The sequence below is a fragment of the Chanos chanos genome, chromosome 6 (genome assembly GCF_902362185.1).
Source record: "Chanos chanos chromosome 6, fChaCha1.1, whole genome shotgun sequence".
Taxonomy (NCBI): Eukaryota; Metazoa; Chordata; class Actinopteri; order Gonorynchiformes; family Chanidae; genus Chanos; species Chanos chanos.
In genome coordinates this window covers 25,134,163-25,145,088 of record NC_044500.1, presented here as the reverse complement: position 1 = coordinate 25,145,088, position 10,926 = coordinate 25,134,163, and the positions used below count along the sequence as shown (strand labels likewise).

Genomic DNA, 10,926 nt, shown 5'->3' with positions numbered 1-10,926 from the left:
GTCCGTTGTGGACCAATTTGTTGCCGACTCCTCTGTGGATTGTTTGGAGCAGCTCACAAAGGAGCAGCTCATAGATTTGGCAGGAAAGTATGACATTGAGTTGACTGCAGCTTAAGTTCAATGGTGTGCCTCATTGAGCTTAAAATTCTCTCTCCTGTGGAAGAAAAATCTCTGAGCTTTCCTAAGAGCTTTCAATACAGGTAAAGCTAAGAGAGCATGATTTAAGAGAGAAGGAGCTTGAATTTGAGCGACAAAGGTTACAAGTTAGAACTAGGGAGCTGGAGCTTGAGGCTGAGCTGGTAATGAGAAAGTTCTCTGTTGAGGCCAGAAAAGGGGGCAGTGCCAGTCTAGATAGCGAGACATTTGATGTGGGCAAATGCATTAAAATGGTTCCACCCTTTAATGAGCGTGATGTGGAAAAATATTTCCCACATTTGAGAGAGCTGCGACCACGCACAAATGGTCCGAAAATGTTTGGAACTTACTCTTACAGTGAATTCTAACTGGTAAAGCTCAGGACTCTCTGACGTTAGACCAGAGCTCAGACTATAAAATCGTTAAAGCAGCTATCTTGTACGCTTATGAGCTTGTGCCAGAGGCTTATAGGCAACGTTTTTGATGTTACTGCAAAACCGAGCGACAAACCTTTGTGGAGTTTGCCAGAGAGAAAAAGAAAGTCTCTTTGATCGCTGGTGCGCTGTGCAAAATGTTAGCACTAAACAACAGCTGCACGATTTGATCCTCCTCGAAGAGTTCAAAAACTGCTTGTCTGCCTCTGTTGCTCTGTATGTTAGCAGGCAGAAAGTAGTGAATGTCCATCAGGCTACTGCTCTAGCAGAGGAAGTTGTATTAACACATAAAGTAAGCTTTAGAGATAGAGATCGAGGTAAGTTTAGTCATACAAATTCTGCATCTGCAATCACACCTGAGCAGGTGGTTAGAAAGCAAGATCCTAAGAGTAAGAGTCATGAGTTGTCATGGTTTTATTGTAAAAGACCTGGTCACGTCATCGCAGATTGCCTAATACTTAAAAAGAAGTCCACCAAATCTGTAGGTTTGATTTCCTGAAAATGCGAACCAGCTCTGAGCCCACTGAGTTTGTCTGGGCCCAGTGAGCAGAAAGAGTCTGGATATGAGCCCTTTATTAGTGATGGCTGTGTGGCTATACCTGGTCAGGAGAAGTCAGTACCTGTGCGTATTCTCCGAGACACTAGAGCAGCACAGACCTTCATTTTGGAGGGTGTGCTGCCGCTGTCCGACAGTACCGCGACAGGCAGTAGTGTCTTAGTTAGAGGGATTGAATTGGGATTCACAAACATTCCTCTCCATAAAGTCCAGCTCAGATTTGGTCTCTGATGTTGTTGTTGTGGGCATTTGTCTTTCTCTGCCGGTCCCTGGTGCTGAATTCATCCTAGGTAATGATCTGGCTGGTAAAAACGTCTGGAACTGCTATGATGTGACACCTCAAGTTACTTCTGTGCCGTCTTTTGCAGATGATCTGGACGAGTGCGCACAGAAGTTTCCCGATGTTTTTCCAGCCTGTGCTGTAACGCGGGCCATGGCAAAACAGCACAACATTACTTCTTATACTAATCTTGATTTGGAGGATATGTTTATTGTTAGTCCCGAAAAGCTCTTTCCCAACTCGTCTTCCTCCTCCACCCTGGTAATGCCTGCACCTCTGTCTAAAATAATGGAAACAGAAAAAGTTGAATTTCTGATAGCACTTTTGGGGGATAAATTAATTACTGCTCAGTCAGGTGATCCTATTCTTACCCCTCTGTTTAGTCTAGTCTGTTCCGATCGTGACATTGTGAATGATTTGCCATATTTCTATTTGCAGGATGGAGTTCTTATGAGGAAGTAGGTTTCAGATTCAACTGCAAATGTGTCAAGCCAAATCGTTGTGCCGTCTCCGTATCGGAATGACATCCTCAGTCTCGCTCACAGGGGTCTAGCTGGTCATTCGGGTGTTGCTAAAACCTATGATCAAGTTTTGCGCCATTTCTTTTGGCCTGGTTTAAAGTGGGATGTAGTTTGTTACCGCCAAACCTGTCACGTCTGTCAGGTAAGCCTAACCAGGTGATTCTGCTGGCTCCACTCTATCCTATACCAGTCATTGGTGAACCGTTCGAGCACGTAATAATAGACTGTGTTGGGCCAGTATCTATTAACTATTATGTGTGCAGCAACGCGTTTCCCTGAGGCTATTCCTCTGCGAAAAATCACCTCTAAAGTGATCACTAGTGCGCTTTTGAAATTCTTTTCACTGTTCGGGTTACCGAAAGTGATTCAGAGTGACCAAGGAACAAACTTTACATCATGGTTGTTCTCCCAGGCCCTAAAACAGCTTGCGATTAAGCATAATCTATCCAGTGCCTTCCACCCCAAAAGCCAGAGGGCACTGGAGAGTTACCACCAATCCTTAAAGTCTATGCTGCGCTCATACTGTCTCAAACTGGGACGGGATGGGATGAGGGGATCCCGTGACTATTGTTTGCGTTGCGAGAGGCTGTGCAAGAATCTCTTGGATTTAGTCCAGCTGAGCTTGTTTTTGCCCACCAAATTCGAGGCCCATTGGCACTGCTAAAAGACCGGTGGCTAAGGAATCTGGGTCCCGCTCGATCTTGGAGCATGTCAGTACTTTTTGCTCTCGACTGCATCGAGTTAGAGAATTGGCAAAGAAAAAGCTGGAGTGTGCGCAGAGTAAAATGAAATGCTGGTTAGACCGTAGGGCAAAGGCTCGTACATTCAGTGCTGGTGATAAAGTTTTGCTCTTGTTACCTGTTCCTGGTTCCACCTTGCTGGCTCGTTTTGCTGGACCATATGTTGTTAAAGAGTCTCCAATCGTGATTATATTGTCACTCTACCTGATAGGTGCCAGAGTACACGACTTTGTCATATTAATATGTTAAAGCCCTATTGTCAATGCAAACACTTGATTCTGTAAAGACTGAGTCTACAGATGTAATGTTTACCGTTCCACCTAAATGTAATGAGTCTACCTCCTCTGCTGTTTTGCTGTCTTCCATCATTGAGGCAGATGAGGATGTTGTGATAGGTCCTTCCAGGAGTATAGTCGAGGGACGTTTGAAAAATTCTGAAATGCTCGTTTCGTTCTCTGAACATCTTCCTCACCTGTCCCCTAGTGAAAAAGAGGATATAGTGGCGTTAGTAAGAAAGTTTCCCGAACTTTTTAGCGATGTCCCCAGCTAAATGACCGTGCTCACACATGACATTGACGTGGGTTGAACAGCTCCCATTAAGCAGCATCCCTACGGGGTTAATCCTCTGAAGCGTGAGCTGTTAAGTAAAGAAGTTCAGTACATGCTGGCTAATGACATTGCCAGACATAGTTCAAGTGCATGGAGTTCTCCTTGCATTTTAGTGAACAAACCTGATGGCAGCTACCGTTTTTGTACTGATTACCGCAAAATTAACGCAGTCACGAAGCCAGATAATTTCCCCTTGCCTCGCACTGATAATTGTGTAGACAGAGTCGGATCTGCCAACTTTGTCAACAAATCAGATTTGCTGAAGGGGTACTGGCAAGTTCCTCCAACCACTCGTGCTAAGGAAATATCGGCATTTATAACACCAGACATTTTCCTAAACTACAAGGTCATGGCGTTCGGGATGCGTAATGCCCCTGCTACGTTCCAGCAGCGTGTCAATATAGTGTTGTCAGGACTCGTTGGATGCGAAGCTTACCTCGATGATGTTGTGATTTGTAGTTCTTCTTGGTCTGAGCATTTAATCCAAATTCGAAATCTCTTCCAGCGTTTGTTGAACGCCAATCTAATGATCAATTTGGCAAAGTGTGAATTCGGCAAAGCTACCATAATGTATCTGGGAAAAGTAGTTGGAAGAGGGCAAGTGTGCCCTATAGAGGCAAAGATAAGTGTAATTGCAGAGTTCCCGGTTCTGAAAGACCGTCAACAACTACGTCGTTTTTAGGAATGACCGGTTATTACCGGAAATTCTTCAGGAACTTTTCGCCCGTCATTGCCCCACTGACTGACCTGCTTAGTCCCAAACATGATTTTCATTGGTCTGAGTCATGTCAGCAGGCCTTCAAAAATGTAAAGGGGCTTCTGCTCCCACACTGTCAGCTCCCGACTTTTCAAAATCATTCCGCCTTGCAGTTGACACAAGTGATTCTGGAGCTGGCGCTGTCCTCCTCCAGTGTGGTACTGATGTTGAAGAGCACCCAGTTTGTTATTTCTCTTGAAAATTTAACCCGCAGCAACGGCGTTATTCCACCATTGAGAAAGAGGCACTGGCCTTGACTGGCCATTCAGCGTTTTGAAGTTTATTTAAGTCTTTCATCTTTCTCCATAATTGTTTACAGTGACCACGATCCTTTACGGTTTTTAAACCCTATGCGCAATTCCAACCAACGGCTCAGAGCAAAGCTGCACTGATTAATGTTTTGTTTTCGGTGCCTTTCAGTTCAATAAAGCCTCTAAATTTTGAGCCGAACTCTGTCTGTGTCCCCTTTATGTTGCGGTTGGTGTGGCCGGCTGTAACAAAGCGGTACCAACGGGATATTCTGGGAGTGAGCGAGTGCAGGTGGACTGGGTCAGGACGCAAGGTGATGAGCGAGGGCTCAACTATACTATTCTCTGGCTAGGAAGAAGCACACACTAGTGGTGTCGCCCTAATTATGTCCAAGAGTGCAGCTGGATCCCTCATGGAGTGGGAACCCATCAGTGACAGACTGCTAAGGGCAGGATTCCACTCCAAGTACAGCAAACTTATCATCTTGCAGTGCTATGCCCCCACCAACGAGGCAGAAGAAGTGGAGAAGGATGATTGGTATGACCAGTTACAACAGGTTGTCTCCAAAGTCCCCCAACATGATGTGCTCCTAATCATGGGTGATCTAAATGCAAAAGTGGGAAGTGATAACAACAGGATAGAAGAGGCAGCAGGGTGACATGGTTGTGGCATCAACAACAATGGTGAAAGGCTAGTGGACCTCTGCATGAACAACAGCTGTGTGATTGGAGGAACCATCTTTCCCCACAAAGACATCCACAAACCACAGGGTTCCTACGTGGTATGGAAAAGTATTGAAAAGTACGGAATTTGATTTTAGTAATTTCCAGGTCTTGATAAGTATGGAAAAAGAAAAGAGAGTATGGAAAGATATTTGTGTTTCCAGACTGTTGCCCCTACTCTGTTTTCTAAAATATAAAATTCAGAATTTCTAAAAATAAATTAATCATACAAGCACAGTGTTTTTCATGGCATTTGGAGCAGGCAGCCAGCACAGCCAAAAGCCCAGCAAATATAGAACTTGTAGCCCTTTTCCACTGACGTGTGCCAGTTGCGGTGCCTAATCTAGAACCGGTTCCATGCGTTTCCACCAAAAAAAGACGGCTCCTCAAATGTCTTGTCCAAACGTTGGAACCACTGCTATGCAAATGAGAACCATGCGAGAACCAATCAGTTCAGTCTGTGATGTGTTTGGTACGTGACATACTCTAGAGAGGCAGGAGTAACAAAAAAAGTCTGACCAGGATGATGGAGGCAAAAAGCTACGTGTAGCATAATGAAAACATGTGTATGATTAAAAGATGTATGGGCAACCATTTGTGTCTCAATTAGCATGGGTTGTTGTTTACATGTTACATGAACTTAGTCAGGGCCAGAGCGGTAGAAAAAAACTCTCAGTGGCTCCGGTGGGGGCAAACAGACCGCTGTACCTTCATTCAAGGACTTGAACTTTTGAGCTAGGAGTCAGGCTTGCTTTTTTCGCAAATTTTGAAAAGTGGTGGGGCAAAATTCGCGAGGTGTTTCATTGTGTGGAAGCCTAGTGTAAAAATAAATTTATAGAAAGCAAGCAAAGCAGATGAGTTCTGTCTACCATGATTTTTTCCCCCATGGAAACTACCTCAACTTTCACTACATAACATTCAGTTCTCAAACCTGTCAAAATGCGGACCAATTCTCAAAAGAAACCAAGACAGAACTGGATCGGCACTGGCACTGTCCTGATGGAAAAGAGGTATTAGCCAAATTTCTATGGTCCCCGGCAGTGTTAATTTCACTGACAAAAACTGTAATGGAAAAATGCCATTACCATTTTCATTGACGAATGCTAACAAAACGATAATGTCAGAGACAAATGAATGGACAAGCAATTATAGCCAACATCCTCTGGAAATCGAACGTTAAACATTTTAACTAACATTAGCTTGGCAACCAGTGTTGCCAGATGTACAATTATTATTGAATTTGTACGATAATTTTGCCCTCTGTACGATGTGTGATTAATAATGCCAAAAGTCCCATAATGAACGATAATTTGATCATTTTGTGCCACTTACAGCATTAGTAGTTGTAATCAGTCTAGGGCTAGGGTATCTCATTTTAATTCATTTCCTGACACAATCAGGATAGTAAAATATGGATCCTACGTCTGTGTTTACACATCTCTGCTCACACTCTTTCCAGCCAATCATTCTTGTTGTGATGATGAACTCACGAGCTGTCGTTTACTTAACCATTAATCAAATCTTCTTTGCAAATAAGAAATTTGGGGTATTTTACGGGCCAGTACTATATTTACCCAGTGCAATGTAGTTATCGTTATAATATTACAAGTTACATGAGCTCGTCAAACAAGCGCCCGCTCATATGAAGAGAGTTTGTGCTAGATATAGCTTACTGCTGCATCCACATGAAAAAAGCAAAGCAAAAAAAAAAAAAAGTGCTGAACAGGAAGGTGAGGACAGGAGAGAGGCAAAGTTTGTTTTTAAACAATGTGGCTTGTAGGCGGTGTCCAGAAAGTTGTTTGTCTCAGTAAATACGTGTTTTCTGAAATTACATGTATTTGTTCTCTTGGTTATGTCGTGCGTCCGATAATTTCCCTCAAAATACTATAATTTTGAGTCTCTGGTATGATACTTTAAGATTTCCCATCTGACAATGCTGCTGGCAATTTATATCATGGCTACTCTCAGAAGAGGAAAAACAACGAATTTGTGACACATTTTAGCTATAATACAACTGAAAATAAAATGCACTGCAAACAATGTGGGTGCAAAATCGGTGGAAAAAATACTCAAACCTCAAGAGGCATTTGAAGACACACCACCTAGAAATGTATGATAAGAAAAGTTACACTTCATCAAAATCAACTTAGAGGCTTGACTTTGCTAGCTAGAAGCAGACAGCTATGTTTTCTTGTCACTTCACTTAGTAACGTCAATTGTGCATACCGATAGCAAGCCTATGAATGTCTGTGTGCTTGATGAAATCACTGTAATGATATAATTTAAAAAATGCAAATTGGCGAAAATGTGACAAATGCGTTTGACTAAAATTTGACTATAACTTGTCTAGTTTTCGTTGACTAAAACTAGACTAAAACTAATAATGATCAAATGACTAAAATATGACAAAAGCGAATACGTATTGTAGTCGAAACACGAAAACTAAGACTGAATCAAAATCGCCTGCCAAAATGAACACTGCCCTCTGGTAATCCAAATTACTAAAAGACTCCTAAATTACAATTGAATCAACATTTCAGAATCTGGAGCTCAGAAGAGCTCCCTTGGCTTCTCCCTCATCTTTTGGGGCTAAATTGGTCTCTCACAGACCCTGCTATGGAGAAGGAAATACAAAAATCTAAATTTTGGCCTCCGGTCCCATTGGAACTTAAAACATGAATTGCTCTCTTATTCAAAAAATAATTCATGTACCAGGCTATAGAGCTCTGTGTTCGCACCGCAGGAACTTGTAATGATTATAGTTCTTAGAACGCCGTTTTGGGGGGCTTTTTTAGCTCCTACTTCAGGGCGGGTACTTTCGCAGCGCGAAATAGGAACCTTGTGACGTAGTTGTACGGACATTGGTTCAGACATAGGTATAAGATGATTGCAACCTCCATTTTTAAAATTCTATGTAAAATATGAAGCCTTATAACGTCTTACATTAGGTTTTGATATTCAGGTCTAAAAATTTCTTAAAGTGTCTGGAATTGTAGGAGGAGAGACATGTTAAGTTTTTATGTTTTATTTTACATCCCCCAACAATGACTATTTCCGCAACATCCAATGTATGTTTGTACATTGAAGAGGTAGCGTACACTCCGCTTTGGTAGGTGCTTGTGTGTCTACTTGTGTGGCTGTGATCCGCATTTTAACCTAGAAGAAGAATGTGTTTATCCAGCTTACAATTTGAGGGGTGCGGCAGGGAAAAAGGAAAAAACCAAAAACACAACGCTGCGAGCAAGTGTCAGGCACAAGCACCATGCTTGCACCCAAAAAGTATTATGCCCATCGAGTCGTTCACTGCTACTGCGATGGTAAGTGCAGGGGGACATTTTTCTCCATTGGACTGGGTCTATCACCATACAGTTTTATTTTTGTTAATGAGAAGGCAGTTATCAAATGTGCACTCAATATTTCTATCATTCAAATTCAACAAATCTCAATAATTGTGTATACTGCAGTCTAATTTGTCGATTTCTTTTGCCACAGTAATGGTATTATTGTTTTTCCTTTTAGAGGTATTTAAAAGTCATTAAATTTGTACTTAAAAATGTGCAGCTACCCTGGTTAGCCGTGTAAACAACAGCTCTTAGCGTGATGTTGCTATACCACCATCAGCCGGCTTACATCACCTCAGCGTTCCCACTGGCGGTGCGAATGCAAACAGGAAAAAAGCCCTAGAACATATGTAGCTCTAGGAGAAGCTCCCCAGGGGGTAGCTCCTATCGAATGTTCGGTCCGAAAGCGCCTAATGGTATGGAGGTATAAACGCATCTCTAGTTCTAATCTACAGTTAAAAAATTGTTACAATCTGACAAATATAATTTCATCAACTAAATGATATTATTTTCGTTGACTAAAATAATGTGCCATTTTAGTCTGTGAGTTATTGACTAAATTGAATCAATATGACATGACTAATATCTGACTAAATTTAAGGGACATTTTAGTCAAAAGACTAAGACTATGACTAAATTAAAAAAATGTGTGAAAATCAACACTGAGGAGGAGTAAAAGGCCAAAGACATCATGGTCAAAAGTTGTGCTCGAAGGGACAAAAGAGTGTTTATTGAGAATCTGGCAAGTGAAGCAGAACAGGCAACAGCTAAGGGAGAACTGAGCAACATGTACCAAATCACCAAACAACTCTGTGGTCAACACAACAGCAATACCTTGCCAGTCAAAGACAAACAGGGAAAGGTCATAGCAATTGAAAAGGAGCAAGCTGCGAGATGGGTTCAGCATTTCGAAGAGGTGCTGAATTGGCCGGAGCCCGAAGACCCAGCCCAACCAGAACCTGTGGATGATATTGTTGACATTGACACTAGCCCACCTACCCAAACTGAAGTACTAATGGCAATCAAGGCAATGAAAAGCCACAAAGCAGCTGGAATAGATGCCATTCAAGCGGAGCTGCTAAAAGTTGATACCACGACAGCCGCCACGGTGCTATCAGACCTCTTTTTCAAGATATGGGAGCATGATGTCATACCAAAGGACTGGAGCAAAGGGCTGATCTGCGAACTGCCAAAGAAAGTGACCTCAACAACAGTGACAGCTGGTGAGTAATAACCCTACTCTCTATTCCCAGTAAAGTCTTCTGCAGGATTCTCCTCAAAAGGATTGACACAGGAGTGGACACAAAACTCAAAAAGGAACAAGCAGGATTTCGCAAGGGCAGGGGTTGCATTGACCAGATATTTGCTCTTCACAACATCATTGAGCAGCACCTGGAATGGAATGTGCCCCTGTACCTCAACTTTATTGACTTCAGAAGCTGTTTGATAGCGTTCATCGAGAGAGCCTGTGGAAGATCCTTAGGGCATATGGAATTCCCCCCAAAACTGTCAAAATCATAGGGAAATTTTACGCTTTGAGTGCGGCATCATCCTCGATAACACTCTCACAGAATAGTTTGAAGTCAGATTTGGAGTGTGACAAGGGTGTATTCTCTCCCCTATCCTGTTCCTGATTACCATCAACCGGGTTCTGTGCCAAACAACATCTGACCGTCCACATGGCACTCAGTGGAGCATGTTTGCACAGTTGGAGGACCTTGATTATGCTGATGATCTAGCTGTTATCTCATCAACACATGGCCATCTCCAAACGAAGACTGACAGACTTTCAAGCTTTGCCAAGAAAACTGGCCTCCGCATCAATAATAAAAAGACCAAAGTAATGCGTGTAAATGCACCAGTTGACCCACCAATTACCATCGATGGTGAGGCCTTGGAGAGTGTTGAGGACTTCACATACCTTGGCAGCCTAATAAGCAGTGACAACGGTGCCCAAGAGGAAATCAAGGCCTGACTCAACAAGGCCAGAGGTGTTTACAGTCGACTCAGTAACATCTGGAAGTCCAAACAGTACAGCATCAAAACAAAGATCAGGCTATATAACAGGAATGTTAAGTCAGTGCTCCTTTATGGCTCCTTTATTAGAGCTGGAGAGTGGTTCAGAAAGACATGAACAAAGTCATTGCCTTCCACAATAAGCACCTAAGAAAGATCTGCAACATCTACCTGTCAAACAAAATATCACGTGAGGACCTGTACAAGAAGACAGGCTGTAAGAACTTGGCTCAGGAGCTTAGGATCAGTTGGCTCGGTCATGTCCTGAGGATGGCCGGTGATAGGATTCCTAAAGTTGCCCTGAGATCGACTCCAGCTGACAAGAGAAAAAGGGGCAGACCAAAGACAACCTGGTGGAGAACGGTGATGGCTGAGCTAGAGGGGATGGGTCTGTCAGGGGTCGAAGCATCAGCCAAGGCACAAGACCGTGACCTGTGGAGGAAGCTTATCGAACCATATGTCCCACAGGGACTAACGTGGACAACTAACTAACTAACTATGCACTCTTGTACCTGACCTGTCACTGAACACATATGTATTACAGTGGTTCTTATTTGTCTTACCTA

General features: G+C 42.8%; 1 pseudogene; it reads left to right on the top strand.

The window, feature by feature from the left end:
- Positions 1-3,959: 3,959 nt before the first annotated feature.
- On the top strand, positions 3,960-10,478 carry LOC115815231 (uncharacterized; annotated as a pseudogene).
- Positions 10,479-10,926: the final 448 nt, after the last annotated feature.